Below are 19818 nucleotides of genomic sequence, written 5' to 3'. Positions count from 1 at the left end.
TGTAAATAACAACCTAGGACTAAAACCATTAAAGTGGTCAATAGAATAACGTTGCATGCATGAAATAAATAAAAATGAATAGTTTAGTTCTATCCACCGAAACAATGGTGCAATACAAGCCTGAAAAACATAAGAAATTGCAGATAAATCCTTCGGGATGTAGAAAGAGAAATGTCTTTTCTTGTGCTCATCATCTCACTCGATGTTATTCCAATTATTGTTACCTATTGATCTAAAAAAAACTGCAATTGTTTTGAATAATGGAATATAATGAATCAAAAAATGATATTCACGTTATGAAGTCCAATGTGAGGTCTTATCCATGAAATGGAAGAAAATTTCGAAGATCTTTCTCAGGAACCATGACCACGAACATGTGGCCGAATCGTTTTAAAATTCTATAAAAAGCAAACCAAGTCTGAAAATCATAAGATTTGTCGTGGTATCATGATTTCATACGTGGTGGCTAAGGTAAAAAATTGAGAAGGTTTCGCACAAGTTATCACATATGCTCCTTACAAATCAAAGCATCTCCGGAGAAGATCCATGGAGTTGTGAAGAAGTCGTTCCGATTTCGAGTCAAAGTGACGGTCGAATTCGGGTTTGACTACAAAATTTTTTGTATATGCAATAGATAATTTAGATTGTTTCATGCCAATTTTTTTTTGCAATTAAACAATCACTATGTCAGAAACGCCTTATAGGCGACGTGCTTTAGGTGGCGGACGGTCTGCTCCCACTAGGTTGACTGTCGGCCGGTCAAGATGTTCGAACATCCAAAATGTTTGCATATAAGTTTGGACGTCCGAAAAGAGCTACCCGTTTGAACGTTAGCCGGCGGACTGTCCTCTGGACCGTCTGCCGTTGTTAGCCTACGGACTATCCACCCACACAGGCCGGACCGTCCGCCGTTGGGACATACATGCAGACGTTTCGGATGTCCGAATGTCTTGACTGGCGGATGGTCCGCCCGGTGGGAACGGACGGTCTGCCACCTAAAAATGTGACAAAGTTATGCAAACATGAAATAGTGGAACAAATTGAATGGTAGGTAAAAAAAATTGTGTCGTGTGCTTGATAAAGGACACACAGATCAAGGCGCATGGCAAATGACCAGGCTTTACCATATGCCCTTGATCTGGCACACGATAAAGTGAAATTCAAATTTTGTAAATGACCTTAGATGGGGAAATAGCCAAAATAAAAGTTGTAGATCTTAAAAAGTTATGAAAGTTTGTAGTAGACAACTTTTTTATTTGAATTCGTTTAGGGTCTCAAACACGCAATTTATACTCGGTTTAGTATAATATGAGGAAAACCAAAACAGACTCTAGACACAAGTCACAGAGTGATGCAGTGGTAGAGGGGGTTACGCGTGAGGGGGAGGTCACCATTCGAATCCCGCCGGACGCGTAGCGTGTGAATATTGCGCGAAAAATGCCGCAACTTGCCATTTGTTTCAGGTTTTTTTTCCATTCAAATTTTGCGGAGTGTTATTTTTTGACGAGGGCCATCTTAGCACTTTGCCATGTGCCTGAAAAAGGGCCCACGGCAAAGGTGGCTTTGCCGGCTGGCATTTGCCTTGAGCTCTTTGCTGCCGTGTGCTACAGGCTTTGCCGTGTGCTAGGCACATGGCAAATAAGCTGAATCCCGTTGTGATGGTAAATTTTCACAAAAGGCGTGATTTCTAGCCACAATAACTATTCATTTCAGTCCAAATGTCCTGAATTATAAGATAGTAGGGTGGTTTGAATTTCAAATTTTGAATCAAGATTGAGACATTTTGATTCATAGCGCAGTAACTAAATACACCGATAACAAACATCCGGAAGAGCTATGTAAGCATTAAGTACAACAATACGTGCATCACTCGTTCAGGCAAGCATAGCTTGATCAAGAAGACACTGTCTGCAAGCTGAACTGCCATAGCTTCTTGGCCAGCTCAGCATCTGAAGCTTGTAAGCTCGGGCTGGATATGTTACAATCGGCGAAGTACTTTCCACTTATCCCCTTCACTTGAGGATGCATCGCCACATAGCATGTCGTTGCGGCACCCTTTAGCAAAGATAAATAATGAGTTAATTAGGGTCAATCCATGTTCCGGCAACAAGGGCGGCAGTAAAATAAGAGCTGAGATGAATGCCTACCTGTTCAACTCTTCTACATATGATTCTTCCAATGGTGTTAAAAAACGCTGTAAGAATAGTGGGAACAGTCACAAATTAAACATCGTTACAACCGGAGCTCCAGGCTACAAGCCAGAAATTATTTGAGATATTTGAATGTGTTGGAAGCCCTTTGTGGTTTTCAAACAATAACATCGACCGTTAGGATTGAGAAAATTACCACCGATAATAGTCCTGTCCCTAAAAATGTTAGTCATGATGACACCAGGATGAACGGCATTGGCTGAAATATTCACTCCTTCCTCCTGTTCCATGAAGATAACTCCTCATGTTATTAAACAGCTCATGCATCCATATATATAACAACTTCTATTCAGTGTCAAAGAGCTGATGTACCTTGAAAATTCGTGATAATTCATTGGAGTGAAGAATATTGGCAAGCTTGGATTGGCAGTAAGCAATAAAGTCATTCAAACTGGGTCAAAACAGATAACAAACCTTTTGGTGTTACTTATGCAGCAACATTCCAAATTTTAGGAGAGAATTCAAATTGATGTCGACTGGATTACCCGGAAGGATCATGAATTTTGTCAAAGCATATCCCTTCAGGATAAGTCATCATGGCATGCCCTACTGACGTCACATTGACAATCCGTCCCTAGGTGCCGCTGTCCCTACATGTGCTCTTCATGTTCTCCAATAGGAGGTTTGTTAGAAGAAAGTGACCTGTATGCATTCAAGCCAAACGCTACTACAGTATCAGGAATCATTCTCATAGGTCATAATTCAGAGGAGCAAGTATAAATACGAACAGTCAGCAAGCTAAGGAACACCTTCTACAGGCAGGTAAACAAGAGATGCTGCAGAAAGAATTTGGTTTGAATAATTTGCTCAGAGGACACACCAATGTGATTTGTTGCGAAATGCAGTTCCAGGCCGTCGCAGGAACACGTGCGGTTCCTTGTCAGAACTCCAGCGTTGTTGCTGCCGAAAAGAACAGTCAGGACTGTTAGTGTGAACAGATGTGAATGTGATCTGTCATCCTAAACTAATTGACAAAGCAGTCATTTTTGACCTTGATTGGAGGTCAAAAATCTCTAGAACACACTAAAGGGGGTGCCCCCAGTGTGCTGTGCTCAACTATATAAGGGGATGAAACACCAGGGCACAAAAATGTCCTAGTGACTGCCCTAAGGCTCTGTCCACTACAACCCAATCATAAAGGCACAAGCAGCACGGGGAAAGGCTTCTCCCATGCCCTAAGGCGGCTACAAAAAAGAAGACAAGAAGAACAGAGGAGAAGTGACGCTGGGAGCTCAAAATTAAGGTATGAAACCCTAATCTCAGCTCCCTGATGTGGTTCACTCTTAGCCTAGTGATCCTACATATCTAACAATGGCACCAGAGCCATCTAGACCTAAGATTGAACCCTCTTAAGTGTTTAATCTCATGCTCCAGTTCATGTTCTTGCCCTAAAATTAAGCCCAAACTACACTGTTCGTCTGTAATTATAAGATTAAGGGCCCTAGGGTTTCGGTTCAAGCATTAAAGAAGGAAGGGAATTGAATCAAGTAAGTACTAATTGTAAGAAATTCCCAAAAATCCCCAAAATCCGAAACCCTAGCTACAGGAAAAATCCACAAATTTTCCCCAAACTCACGAACCCTAACCCTAATCCTAAAGATGTAAGGGTGTGTGGGGTGATGGTGGCTTACCGGAGTGAGTCCCGAGCTACTGTGCTCGCCACCGGTGTCAGTGACGTCGCCGTCATCACCCGACGGCTTTCGGCACCCGACCTCGGATGCCGCGGGGCCACGCGCCTCCCGTGCTCGCCGTGGCCGCCGGTGTCATCGCCACTGCAGCCGGAAGACCGGCCACGGGCCAGATCCGCTCTTCCGCCGCGGATCCCGTGGATCTCGCGCACGCAGGAGGTCTGGATTAGGGCACCGACGAGCGGTGCTCGACGGAGCTGCACGCCGGCCGCGGCCGCGCGCACCTCCGGTGAGCAAAGCTCGACGGCGCCGCTACCTCCTCCGCCGCGGGCCGCGTCGCCGGCACCGTCGCCCTCCGCTCACCTGCAGCCGCCAGTGGAGAGGAAAGAGGAAAGAATGGAGGAGGGGAGAAAATGGTTAGGGTTTAGCGGGGGGGGGGGGGCGCCGACGCTGCGATTTTGATACGCGCGGCGCGCGATGACGGCCGTCGGATGTGCATCCGACGGCACGCGTGCGACGCAGCCACCTCGGGCCGGCGGGAGGCCAGCGGGCGCGGCGAATTCCCAACCCAGGCCCAGGTTTTTGGGCCTGGGGCCCGGGAAGGGAAAGGCGGCGGCTAAAGTGGACCGGGCCGAAAACGGCCTGGGCCGGGAAATGAGTGATGGGCCGAATTTTAATTGGTATTTTCTCTGGAAATTAAGACATATAAATTGGGCTGCATATTAATGGGCCAAAATAATGATGGGCTAAATTCAATGAAGGGACGGAAATAATGTCAAAATTTTAGAATGTTTTTCTCCTCTAATTTTGAACTTTGGGCTGCATAGTAATGGGCTTAAAAGAGCCTTTGGGCTAAGATAATATTGTTTTAGGCCATAAATATGATTTTGATTTTAAATATTATGAGTATGTATATTATTTCATGTTTAATTTTGAAGATATTTTATTGACTTTTAGCAAACAATAATTAGAATAATAAGTTCTCTCATATTTATTTTATGATCTTTACATATTATGGCTATTACATAAAGCTATTGTTTTATGTGTCATAAGTAATGTTTTAATTAAGGCCAAAATTAAGTAAAATTATGGTAAATTTATGAATAATTAAGTTTTTTGCTTAAATAATATTGTTTTGGGCCAAACTTTATGGAAATTTTCTCCATTAATGATTAAGTATTTTTCCTTATGTTTATGATTAAGTATTCTCATTATGCTTTAATACTTCACTTTATTTCTAAAGTATTTTATTATGTTTATATTTTGCCTTAGCACAATTTATGTCACAATTTAAAAAAATTAAAAAAATTATGAAATACTCTCCAATTAAATTGGGATTATTTTCAGTGAAGTTTTAAGTCTATTTGAAGTATTATTTGAAATGTTTATGGTCCAATTATGATGATGAATTACTTTCATTATGAAATTAAGCTATCTGCCACATACTTATGTGCCACTTAAATTGAGGCTTAATAGTAAAGTATCTTATGACCCGTAAATATTATCAATTATGTGAGCATGTTTTACTCACAAGAATTGATTTGCCCATAAGTTAAGCATGAAGCTTAAGACCCATTTTTGGGAAAATCAAATAATGACAACTTTTAATGGCCAGTCCTCTAAGAAATTAAATAATGGCCCATATTTGGTTGATGTCATTAATACTTTTACTTACGGTTGGAAAATGTGCATTCCATTAATAATAACACTAAGGAATCACTTATTGTAATGATTGGAATGCACAAATTCTAATAATTAAGTGGCTTTAACTTATAATTGTCATAGATTGGAATCAATCCAATGGGATATTTTTTATTCAAGATCAAAATTTCAATGGTGATTCATGGTTATATTCTAACCAAAGTTGTTTACAATCATGGGTTATCATGATTTAATTTATTAATAAAGTATATTATTCTTAAGCCATACATACTTAGTGAGTCCAATTTTGGACTTAAATCTTAAAGCTGGCTTTTGAATATTTTCTTAATTGTGCCACAAATAATGTTGATAAGAATACTAAAGTAATATATGAGGACAAATTGTGTTTATTTTAATAAAGATGTCCTCTGATAAATAAATATTTGCTTAAAAGAGTCTCGGAATATCATGATTAATTGACTTGTGGCTACATACTGACCAAAAGTTGTTTGTAGTCATATGTCATTCTCACCTCGAAGATTATGATTAATTTTGTGACTCATGACTATATACTGACTAAAGTTGTTTATGGTCATGTGTCACTAAGATTAATTAAGTTACTAAGTTGCCAGCTCTTGAGCAATATTGGCATAATCATAAACTGAGTTTTATCAGATTAAGCTAATACTGACTGATATGAATAATGAGAAACTATGTCAATGCATATGGGTCATTTTCAATAAAGTTTCTGCTGCAAAAGAAATAACACTCTGGTTAAGTGTGACATACGTTCATCAATCTAGCCAAAGTTGATTGGTGAATGTGTGACTACAAAAATTTGTTATTCCGGTTCATCTTCTGGCCAAAGCTGATTTTGAATCGGAGTAATGAAAGGAGTTTATATCTAAAACTAAGTGTGGCTTGTGTTTATCATTCTGGCCAAAGCTGATTGATAAATACCAATTCACAATATTTTTGTTGGTCTTAATCCACTTCTGGCCAAAGCTGATTTGGGTTATGATTCAACAAAAGATGTTTTATGCACATGAAATTAAGTGTGGCTTGTACTTATTCTTCTGGCCAAAACTGATGAATAAGTACTAGTTCACAAATTTCTTTTGTTCTTTTCTATTTCTGGCCAAAGCTTACTTTGACTGGTTCAATAGAAGAAGTTTGTGATGATGCTTGCTAAAATATTCTATAAAGCATCACATGTCTCTAAAGATCAAAACTAATGAGTGGCACTAAGCACATCTGTTTCATGTATGCAAAATCAAACTTATGAATTATCCCTATTGATGATAAGAATTAATTAAGTCATAAATTTCTAATAAAGATTGTTTTAAATACCACTATCAGAAGCGAAGTGGTTTTACCTGCACCTCATTGGTTCTTGAGATTATAACTAAGATGGCACATACAAGTGTCATAAGAGGTGTAGTTCCCATTAGAAAAGTTCAATACTAAGAATATTAATGAGAAATTAATGATTTTATTGATCATCAATACCTAATAGAAAAAAATTAAAAAATTAAAAAAATTAAGATAAGTCACTTATGGATAAATATCAAAATAAAAAGGAGCAATCCCTCAATTCTAGATAAATGTAAGAATCAGGGGGAGTAATCCCCAAGATAAGTATTTATTAAAGCACATTTGATATTAGTGGTGAGTTGTTTCCTTCATATCAATGAAGGCAAGATAATATGATATGGCTATGGGCATCATTAAGCTCAAGGAAATAAGACTAAGACAAGGTAATAAGATGAGTCTCTAAGTAAGAAAAATACTAAATTTTAAAGAATTGTATTTATGAAAAGGAGGATAATGTCATTAGATTCTATTAGTATAAAATTATATTTATTTCCAATGTATACATTCATGTTATTTTTATATGTTGTAACAAGGATAAACAAACAAATAAATAGAGGTTCTTCGAAATATGGTACTATTGCATAGACCACATTTCGAGGGGGAGAGTGGAACCTTCATTAAAAAAATATTTTCCACCTCTTTATGGCAGGTATGAATTAAATATTGAGAAAAATATTAAGATAACTTTATCATGTGTTAGTTTCTTATGTGTCATTTAATTAACAATGTTATTCTTATTCTTATTATGAGCTATATGCTAGCCTTAGAACTGAATACTATTTCAGTATCATATCTCACCACTAATGTCGCTAAGTTGAGAATTAGATGGGAGCTCTAAAGCAAGGAAAAATATTATTAAAGGAAATATAAGCAAAGCTCACTTATGAATACTTGCTTTAGCTCCTTGTGGCGCCTTTGTGCCCACTTGAAGATCTTTGATCAATCCCACTATGTGAAAGGGATTGATTATGTCATAAAGATTGGATGACACTCGTTGCTCATCATTTGAAAAATTATTGGAGTACATAAGTGATACATAAGTACAATAAGAAATAAGTTATTAAACAATAGGGATATTGTGTACATAAAGATCCAGATTTTCTTTTATCTGAATACTAAGATTGTCTTGGTGATCTCTTAAGTTTTGAACAATAATGTTCACCAAGATAAAAGGTCCAGGAAATGGGTTGATTCCCATTAAGGGTAATAAATTTGCTTATGTAATGGCAAACGTAAGCATTATATGTTTAATTAAGTTATAAATTGCCCTAAGTATCCTTAAAAGGACCGGGATATCTGGGAAATTAGTCCAGGACTGGACCCCTGGAAAAATCAATTAAGAACATTTTGCCTTATTGGCATAAATGCAAAGGTGTTATGTTGCATGCCCATAAGTAAGAAATCCAATATTTTGGACAATTATGTTACAAGAAGTGTTGATACTAAGAAATTCCACATAAAGTATTATCAACACTCTTGTGGGAGAAGTCATATGTGGAAGGCTTCAACCAATACTTTACCTAAAGGCATCATTAATAAATGCAAGTTAAAGTGTGGCATGTCCCGAATTATACACCGTCAAATATGGATTTGTGTCCCTGATCCATATCATTTTAAAGATAAAAAATTGCTTTAAGCAAATTATGCCGAAAATTATTAAATGAAAGAGTGCAATTTTGGATCGAGTAACATGTCGTGAGGTATTCCCAGACCTAAGACATTGTGAAAGATTGAATCCAGAATCAAACATGAATATTCGAGGCCTAGATGAACTATGTTTAAGACTAAGTGGTGCTTGACAAATTAAGTATGTCATAAGTGTTGAGTATCAAATAAGTTCTAAGATTATGATGCTCAAAATATAAGCATTAAGTGATGTGACGTAAGTTCTAAAGTATTGGACATCATGTTCAGAGGCTTGCCTAATATATTGCCGGCATAACAGATAAATGACAGCCCGTTAACTAAGGGACAAGATATGGTTCTGGAAATACGTTGGTTGTCTTCCTCTTTTAAAAGTACATGCACATAAAAATAAATATGAGGATAAATATATGTTTAGTACATATAAATGAAAACAAACTACACTCAGGACTTTTATAACCCCATCTCCCCATAAACCTAAGAGGAATCACCTTGATATTGTATGGGAACCATGGTCACTTAGTCATGTGGTACTTAATTGACTATAGTGATTGATTGATCTGGTGTACCATCTTTTGAAAAGTGAGTCCATAAATTTTATATATAAGCATAAGAAATAAATGTTTGGAGTTCCTAAGTTAAAGAAGTTCGTTTGATATGAGGTGGCGTACTATAATAACTAATAATTGGGTTCAGTGGTATGTGTATGATTCACCATTGTAATGCTTTTGCTTTGGTGCATCATCTTGTTGAAAAGTAGACTTATAAGTTTAGTTTGACGATCAAGGGGGAGAATGTTAGTGTGAACAGATGAGAATGTGATCTGTCATCCTAAACTAATTGAGAAAGCAGCCATTTTTGACCTTGATTGGAGGTCAAAAATCTCTAGAACACACTAAAGGGGGTGCCCCCCAGTGTGCTGTGCTCAACTATTTAAGGGGATGAAACCCCAGGGCAGAAAAACGTCCTAGTGACTGCCCTAAGGCTCTGCCCACTACACCCACTACAACCCAATCATAAAGGCACAAGCAGCACTGGGAAAGGCTTCTCCCATGCCCTAAGGCGCTACAAAAAGAAGAGAAGAAGAACAGAGGAGAAGTGGCGCTGGGAGCTCAAAATCAAGGTATGAAACCCTAATCTCAGCTCCCTGATGTGGTTCACTCTTTGCCTAGTGATCCTACATATCTAACAAGGACACCAAAATTTCAGGCTGTCTTTTGACAATTTTGCGGTATCTGGTAAAGTACTAGCATGAAGTAGAAGGATTTGTTCGTTCGAACTCGGAGGCGAATCTCCTTACCGATGCCATGGAGCTGAGGTCCAGCTCCAGCACGTCAATTCTTGCGACGGGGATCTTGGCCACGATGGACTCCTTGACTGCGAGCCCGGCGGCGATGTTATGGACGGGCATGACGACGTGCACACCTCGCAGCGCCAGGACGCGCGCCGTCTCCAGCTGTCGGGAAATGGGTAGGCTACGCTAGCATCACTACCGCATATACCCAAGATACTTGCGAGTAGAAGATCATAGATTATTACCACTAGACGCGCAGCGCAGCGGAAGAAGTCGCGCGTCAATGTAGAGGAAGTAGTCGATCACATCCCACGAACCGAGCTCCTCGTACTTGATCCCAGCAGCCGATCAGCGCAGCAGTCGCAGCAGCGCCTCCACGGAGTCCACACGTACGGGGATGAAACGCCGGGCGTCGGTGTGCTAGCACCGCACGCACGGCAAGGGCGGCGGCCGAGAGAGAGGGAGGGGCGGCGGCTAGGGAGGTGGCGCAGCTCAGGGTTTCGCCCCCCTAGCCCCTCCCTCGTTTATATAGGGCGTACTAATGGGCTTCTATCTCATAGGCCCATTAGTAACCCTAATCCCTCTTGGATCAATATCCTTTTGGGCCTTTTAAACCGTATTGTGATGATGGGCTCTTGGGCATATCACCAACAATCTCCCACTTGCACTAGAGACAATCATACATGCAAGCTTTCCAACATTCCAAACCCCTTAAGTGTGTGACCCGTTAGGTTCATGTGTAGGTGGTCGTGATCGGAAATCATTTCCGAATCACAAGTCAATAGCGGCACCTAGCAGGGCATAGTGACTCACAAATACACATAAAGATCATATCGGCCGAACCTTAGATATACTCATACACCGATCCCTTTGCCACACGATACCAGTCAAGCTCAAAGCGAGATGCGTGCCACCTTTGTGATAGCTCGACCATTCTCTCGATCTAATAGTGGATTCTATTTGTAACTAACCTTTAGTCATCATGATTAACTCTTTAATCACTTTGGCATGGCCATGCACTTTCAAATCCAACTATCTCGAAGGGCCCAGATATATCTCTCCCGTTATCTAGGAGGGGCAAATTCCATCTTGATCCGCTCACATCCCATTCCATGTTTCATGACACACCTGTAAGCTACTTTTGTAACTACCCAGTCACGGAGTAGCGTTTAGCAGCCCTAAGATGCACCACTACACACAGTGAGAAACAATGGCGATCTCAGGTCTAAGGATCCAGTAGGTATAACACTCAAGAACAACTGATGGCACATACAAAATAACAATCCCAACATTGTCTTGGAGTGGGTCAATCCAACACCATGTTCACCAACATGTGTCCACATCATTAATCCGATATCTCCATATCCATGATCCGTGAAACATGATCATCAATTAATGCATGTGCTAGTCTCAACGTCGTTGTTGTCCCACACAACGACATAAACTAGGGATAATTTAGAATCATATCATTGTCAACAAAGAGTTTCACGAACAAGTCACATACTTGATAATCAATGTAAAAATAATCATCCATGGAACAAATAACAATTATTTATCATTACATAAACATACTCATGACAAAAAAATCTCCCACGCACACTAGAATCACTGATGTAAGTATCTAATACCCATAGATCTCATGTGCGCCTCATGCTTTGGTTGTGGGAGAGGCTTCGTCAACGGATCAGCAACGTTTGAATCCGTGTGCACCTTGCAAACCTTCACATCACCTCTCTCAACAAAGTTACGGATGAGGTGATACTTCCGCAGTATATGTCTGGACTTCTTAGTTGTTCTAGGCTCCTTTGCTAGTGCAACAGCACCACTATTATCACAATAGAGGTCCACTGGACTGGACGCACTAGGAACAACACCCAAGTCAGAAACAAACTTTCTGATCCAAACAGCTTCTTTTGCAGCTTCGGAAGCTGCAATATACTCGGCCTCTATCGTCGAATCAGCCACCGTATCTTGCTTGGAACTCTTCCAGCTCACTGCCCCACCATTGAGATAGAAAACAAAACCGGATTGCGATTTGGAGTCATCTTTGTCTGTTTGAAAACTAGCATCGGTGTAACCCTTTACAAGGAGCTCATCTTCGCCTCCAATTATTAGGAACATATCCTTAGTTCTTCTCAAGTACTTAAGGATACTCTTTACAATTGTCCAGTGAGGTTCACCGAAATCTGACTAATACCTGCTCGTAACACTTAGAGCAAAGGAAACATCTGGGCGCGTGCAAAGCATAGCATACATGATCGACCCTATGGCTGAAGCATAAGGAATCGTACTCATCCTCTTTTGCTCATCAGGTGTCGTAGCACACTGAACCGATTCAATATCTTGTCAATGTCTTGTGATGCCATGTGACATTGGCAAGAAACCTTTCTTGGAATCTTGCATATTGAACCGATTCAATATATTGTCAATGTACGTGTCTTGGCTCAATCCAATTAGCCTTTTTGATCTATCTCTATAGATCCTAATACCCAGAATATAAGCCGCCTCTCCTAAATCCTTCATCGAAAAACTCTTTTTCAATGAGGTTTTAACGGCTTCAAGCATTGGAATATCATTTCCGATCAGTAATATGTCATCCACATATAGGACCAGAAACACAAGTGCGCTCCCACTAGCCTTTTTGTAAACACAAGGCTCATCTTCATTCTTGATGAAGCCAAACCCTTTGACTACTTCATCAAAACGAATATTCCAACTCCGAGATGCTTGCTTTAATCCATAGATGGACCTCTGAAGCTTACATATTTTCCCAGCATTTTTAGGATCGACAAAACCTTCAGGCTGTGTCATATACACATCCTCACTTAGATGTCCATTAAGGAAAGCGGTTTTGACATCCATTTGCCAAATCTCATAGTCATAATATGCGGCAATTGCTAGGAGAATCCGAACGGACTTTAGCATTGCGACGGGCGAAAAGGTTTCCTCATAGTCAACACCTTGAATTTGTCGGAAACCTTTCGCCACCAATCGTGCCTTATAGATGTGAACATTTCCATCCATGTCTAATTTTTTTCTTAAAAATCCACTTACAGTCGACAGGTCTTACACTGTCAATCTGATCGACCAAGTTCCAAACTTGATTATCATGCATGGATTTTAACTCGGATTCCATGGCTTCAAGCCATTTGTCGGAGTTGGGTCCCATCATTGCTTCTTTGTAGGTCAAAGGCTCATCATTTTCCATCAATAATACGTGGCGCTCCTCCGTAATAAGGAGGTTGAGCTTGTCAGTAGCGCGACGTGCCCTTATAGACCTTCGTGGGGCTGGTGCCTCAACTACGGGTTGTGCAACATCTTGCACATCCCGTGGATCTTCAGTGGGTGCTGAAACAGTTTCGGGTGTTTCCTGAATTTCTTCAAGTTGCACCTTGCTCCCACTAAATCCTTTTGAGAGAAACTCCTTTTCTAAGAAAACACCATTGCGAGCGACAAACACTTTGCCTTCCGCCTTATTGTAAAAATAATATCCTTTGGTTTCCCTAGGATACCCCACAAAGAAACATTTGTCTGACTTTGGAGTGAGCTTATCTGACATCAAACATTTGACATAAGCCTCACATCCCCAAACTTTGAGAAAAGATAATCCGGGACGCTTCCCAGTCCATATCTCATATGGTGTCTTCTCAACAGACTTACTTGGAACCCTATTCAGTGTGAACACAGCAGTTTCAAGAGCATAACCCCAAAATGACAATGGAAGATCAGCTTGGCTCATCATGGACCTAACCATGTCCAACAAGGTTCGGTTCCTTCGTTCGGATACCCCATTCCATTGAGGCGTTCCGGGCGGAGTTAGCTGCGGAATAATTCCACATTGCTTCAAATGATCACCAAATTCAAGGCTCAAATATTCTCCTCCACGATCAGATCGAAGAAATTTAATTGTCTTGCCTAATTGATTTTGTACTTCATTTTGAAATTCTTTTAACTTTTCAAATGATTCAGACTTGTGCCTCATTAAGTAGATATAGCCATATCTACTAAAGTCATCTGTGAAAGTAATGAAGTACTGAAAACCACCTCTGGCTATTGAGCTCATTGGTCCACATACATCGGTATGTACAAGTCCCAATAAGTTACTCGCCCTCTCACTATGACCAGTGAAAGGCGCTTTCGTCATCTTTCCAAGCAAACAAGACTCACATGTGTCAAATGATTTAAAATCAAATGAGCTTAACAATCCATCTTTATGGAGTTGTTCAATGCGTTTCTCATTTATATGACCTAAGCGACAATGCCAAATAAAAGTGGGATTCAAATCATTTGGTCTAAGCCTCTTAGTATTAATGTTACAGACAGATTTATCCTCAAGATCAAGAACATATAGTCCATTCACCAATGGACAATGAGCATAAAAAATACCATTTTAAAAGATAGAACAACGTTTGTTCTCTATTACAATCTTAAAATCACCAACTTCTTCCAAACACGAAGAAGAAATAATGTTCTTGCTCAAAGCAGGAATGCAATAACAATTATTTAATTCCAAAACTAATCCGGAGGGTAGAGACAAGTGGTAGGTGCCGACCGCCAACACCGCAACCTTTGCGCCATTGCTGACACGAACGTCCAATTCGCCTCCTGCAAATCTTCTAGTCTCACTTAGACCCTGCAACGATTTGCAAGTGTGAATCATCGATCCAGTATCAAATACCCATGATTCACTAGAAGATAATGCAATATTTATTTCTATAACATTTATACCTGAAGTGGAAGTCTCACTTCCCTTCTTCTTCTTCTTTTCTTCCAAGTACTTCTTGCAGTTCCTTGACCAATGTCCCTTTTCATGACAGTGGAAGCATTCATCTTCAGAAGTAGGGCCAGATTTGGCCTTAGGTGCTGGCTTTAGCTTAGAGCCCGAGGACTCATCACCGGAACTCTTTTCCTTGCCTTTACCTTTGGGATTAGGAGGCGTCCAACGCTTCCTCTTTTTATTCCCCTTCTGAATCATCATCACATGATTGGGATTCTTCTTAATGCTCTCCTCTGCTGTTTTTAGCATCCCATGCAACTCACTCAATGTTTTATCCAAGCCATTCATCTGAAAGTTCATGATAAAAGGCTCATAACTCACCGGGAGCGACTGGAGAATAACATCAGTAGCCAAGTCTTGGTGAAGTTCAGAACCAAGTCTGTCCAAAGTCTCAATGTAACCAATCATTTTGATCACATGAGGACTGACTGGGCTACCTTCTGCCAGCTTGCACGCAAACAAGGACTTTGAGATATTGAACCTCTCAGTCCTGGCTTGGTTCTGAAACATCCCACGCAGCCCCTCGATCATGGTATGAGCATCCGCATGCTCATACTGCTTCTGCAGATCAGGGGACATGGTGGCGAGCATCAGACAGCTGACATCAAGTGAGTCATTGCAGTGCTTCTCATAAGCTCTGCGATCAGTAGCAGTTGCATTGTCAGGGAGATCATCAGGATATGGTTGCTCAAGAACATACTCCTTTTTCTCTTGCCTGAGAACAATTCTCAGGTTGCGGTACCAATCAATAAAGTTTGTTCCATTCAACTTTTCTTTCTCAAGAACAGAACGCAAATTGAAAGCGGAATTGTTACTGGCAGACATGATCTACAACATTAAAGTAAAGCAAGATTTCAGCACTAAGTTTATGTAAAGACTTTCATTAACTGATTTAACAAAAGACAACCTACTATATCAAAGTCATCTTCCCTCTAATGACATATAGTGGTTCAAGATCCACAATCGCTAAAATTCTAGTGAGCTTTAGCATCACGGCTAGAAAAGTAGTGATACAGGTAAGTAACAAATTACTAATCACATCTCTATGCGACTCTTGTTTGTTGGGTGGCATCCAATGCCCCGGCCCCAACTCTATGCCTTAAAGCCCAAAACTGTTTTGATAGCTTTGCTGAGTAAACCAATACTATGCTTGTGAATGTCCGACATCCATCCTATACAAAAGTGATAGCTGAGGGTACTCTACTTTGGTAAACCTACCACACAACGATCAAAATTTATAGGTGCAGCTATTGGTAAAAGGCATAAAAAACTCAACCTTTTCTGAGGGAAGCTATTCTATCATGATTAAAGCATCCACCATATGTAAAAGCATGAAAGAATAGTATGACAGGAAAATAAACATCACAGGCATATAATCATATTATATTGTGAATAGTATGGCCTCTTGCATCACAATGGGCTCCATCGCCATGGCTCCAAGGTGACCTACATTGCCATCCGTCCTGTCTTGTGGTGATCATCATCGCCATCATGATTGAAGCCTCCATGAAAAGATACTAAGCTACTACATCTAATAGCTAGTGAAATAATTACATGAGGATTCAAACATCACAAGTCGACACGCAGGTCGTTATACAATAATGGTGCAACCTCAACCCGATTGTGTTAACTTGCGACACGCAGGCCGCACAAATCATCACATACATCATCACATGACATTGAGGCCACACCATTCACATCACACCCTGCAAAAACAAGTTAGGCGTATGACGTGTTCTACCAAAGTAGCGCTTGGGAAGCTGCTACAACGAGAAAGCAACGGCGGTCCCTATGAAATCCCTATGAAAATCTCATCAGAGTGATCGCATCACCTCAAATCCGAGCCATTCATAATGCCTCAATTTTCACTAGGTCAATCACCTTGACCGTGCAAATTTTGCACTTGAGAAGACTGCATCTACACATGACTTTGATCTATTGGTTCAATCTGCTGACTATGCACACAGTTAGTCCCGATGGTGATTCCAGCCGGTAGGGACATGTCGTATGCATAACAGAGGAAGAACACAAACTAATCTTTTGTCACATGCCGCGCAATCAACTCGCTCCAGTTTTAACCCCTTATGACCAATTGATCTAATCAAACCGTGCAAAAGTAATAGATCCAATCTACTACAACAACATATCACCTATATGCAAAAGATCCAGACCAAAAACTACGCAAGATGGCTCTGGTACCACTGTCGGGAAACGGGTAGGCTACGCTAGCATCACTACCGCATATACCCAAGATACTTGCGAGTAGAAGATCATAGATCGTTACCACGAGACGCGCAGCGCAGCGGAAGAAGTCGCGCATCAATGTAGAGGAAGTAGTCGATCACGTCCCACGAACCGAGCTCCTCGTACTTGATCCCAGCAGCGGATCAGCGCAGCAGTCGCAGCAGCGCCTCCACGGAGTCCACACGTACGAGGATGAAACGCCGGGCGTCGGTGTGCTAGCACCGCACGCACGGCAAGGGCGGCGGCCGAGAGAGAGGGAGGGGCGGCGGCTAGGGAGGTGGCGCAGCTCAGGGTTTCGCCCCCCCTAGCCCCTCCCTCGTATATATAGGGCGTACTAATGGGCTTCTATCTCATAGGCCCATTAGTAACCCTAATCCCTCTTGGGTCAATATCCTTTTGGGCCTTTTAAACCGTATTGTGATGATGAGCTCTTGGGCATATCACCAACACCAGCCCGATTCCACTCGACGCACCTGCTCAGGCAGCTAGGAGGCTCATCAGCTCAGGTGCTCACCACATGTCATTGCTTTGCCGTAAATGGCAATCTCGGGATCCTTGACAAGCCCGGGGTTGGTCGGAGAGACTTGGAATCCTGAATTCCTCCGGCCAGCCCGGGTTGGCCGTCGTTCCAACTCCGGCCAGGCCAGAGGTGATTGTCATGGTTGCAAACTCCGAACGCCATGGGATGGAATGACAGTGAGCATGTACAGCGAGCAGGCCAAGGAGGTAAGTATTTGCACCTGTGATGACGGCGACCAGGCCGCGGCCGTCGACGCCGGCGGTGACCTCCTCGGCCGTGGAGGCGCTGGAGAAGCCCGAGGGCCCCTTGCGGTAGAACCACCACATCAAGCAGCAGTTTCGGACGACACTGTATTAATGTTTGTTGGACTAGACGGCTAGAATCTGCTGAATGCCAATATTTAAACACTATACATAACAATTGGAGAAAGAGATGGTCAGCAGGCGCAATTATTTTGGTCAGCAGGCGCAATTACTATTTGTATTTCTGAGGGCAACTTGAGATGCATTTCTTGGAGGGCGATGACATGTGAGATGCATCGCTGTGTTGATTGATTGCCACCATTCTGCATTCAGAACCCTGCCATAACCTGTCGTAGTCCAATAGTACTAGGTCAATGTTGAGATGGGCTTTTGTAATAACTCCAACCGTTATTACTAATACTACAGATCAGGGATGGGAATGGCCTCACTATTTCCCGTTCTACAATGGGGTGCAAAATGCATCAATATGGATATTTGTATCCGCATACGTTTCTAAAGTGGATACTAAAATGAATGTATCTGAATTCCTTTGTCAAAATTTCTTATATGTGAATTCGTATTTGACATAAATATGGATATGGACGGATATCCAACATTATCCTTATTCTTAAAAGAAAAAATTCCAAATTACTCCTCTCGAGTATGACAAAGGTCCAAAGAACCCCTTTAGCTATTTCTTGGTTCAAATTATCCCATAAACAATGTCATTTGATTCAATTTACCCTTTCTTATAATTTAACTTTTTTATTTCTCCACATAAAAGTGAAATCTAAATCTCTATCTCTTCTCTTCTCTATCTCCATCTCTTATTATTATTATATTATTTATTACCCTAAAATGCAGCAATTCAAATAAATCTACAACCACCCAACAAATCTCCCCAGCAATCATGGACTTCCCTCGGTGCGCCCAACAAAATGCACTCAGAAAAACAACTCATTAAAAATCAACGCACCAATCGCACTGTAACCCCTCCTTTCTCTTACTCACTCACATCCGACGGCCGAGGTTATTTGGATCACACCATCATCACTCATCCACTCCCTCGCCCCCCCCCTCCGCACCCAGCCCCCACGTCGCGCCCGGTGGACAGTGTTCGATCCCTCTTCCAAACTATTTTTCCCCGAAAAAAAAACACCATCCAGTCCTCTTCCCTCCCCGTCGCTTCCAGCCTCGTTCGGCTGCACAGGCCCAGCCGAACGGCTGATCAGCCCAGCAGCTTTCCTGTTATTGGCGTCATGTACTTCAATTTCCAGCAGGCTGAATTAGCCGGTTTGAACTTCCAGAGTTATATTACATACGTACCTCGCTGCAGACATAGCACTCCTTTTTTGCTGCCTTGTCTTTCACATAGTGGAGCTCCTCCCCCATCCCTGAATTGTGATATTGGGTCCAGCACTAGTGCGAGTATGAGCACCAGATTGAGTACCTTGGCACTTTGATGTGGAGCGTGGTTCTGCGGCAGGTTGGCACAAATGCTCAGATGCGAATTGCCCTGAAGCAAATTATCACGGAAATGTGCTCCCTGTTCACTTGAAGGAGCCACCGGGTTTCAAGTATTGAGACCGGGTGCGGGATGTCTGAACTTGGTAGTCATATAGATTTGATTGTCATTTAAAAATCACATGCCCAAAATGTGGAGTAAAACTGATGATACCAAATAGAGATTTTCAGAAAGAGATCAGCATAAGACATTCTCCTTTTTCCCTTTATTTTTGAATCCAATGCTTGTTTGATAGTCATTGTTCAGATCAATGCTGTAGACTCTTCAACTTTGCACAACTATGTAAGTCATCAAATTGTCTCTTCTTTCTTGAATTGTGCGCAGAGATCAAAACTGCTAAGGACTTATAGATTGGCCGAATGATGAATTTGCACCATTTCTCTACCTGGTGCATTTCACTAACACGCGCTGCTACCTACCGCCTTTTGGTCATTTATTTTTTAATACCAAATGTTTACCATAGCAAATGTCATCGTAGCGTTAGCACGGGCCGTATACTAGTTTAATATTTTGCTGGGCTGTGGTGGGCATCATAAAGTATATCAAAAAATATATTATAAATTTTTTATCATTATTTTTCTTATAATTTTGGATTGTAAGGGTTAATTTATTTTTAAATATCATACCCCATCAAAATTATAATGAAAAATTCTTCAGATAGTTTTCTAAAATATTCTATGATGTCCACTATCATTCATCAAAATTTTAACTTAAAACTT

At 41.1% G+C, this 19818-nt stretch overlaps 1 pseudogene; it reads right to left on the bottom strand.

Annotated features, from left to right (window-relative positions):
• Positions 1–1703: 1703 nt before the first annotated feature.
• On the bottom strand, positions 1704–17658 carry LOC120645634 (annotated as a pseudogene).
• Between the last annotated feature and the right edge of the window lie 2160 nt (positions 17659–19818).

The sequence above is a fragment of the Panicum virgatum genome, chromosome 8K, assembly GCF_016808335.1.
Source record: "Panicum virgatum strain AP13 chromosome 8K, P.virgatum_v5, whole genome shotgun sequence".
Lineage (NCBI taxonomy): Eukaryota > Viridiplantae > Streptophyta > Magnoliopsida > Poales > Poaceae > Panicum > Panicum virgatum.
The sequence above is the reverse complement of the archived record's forward strand: the minus strand, read 5'-3'. Positions and strand labels throughout refer to the sequence as shown.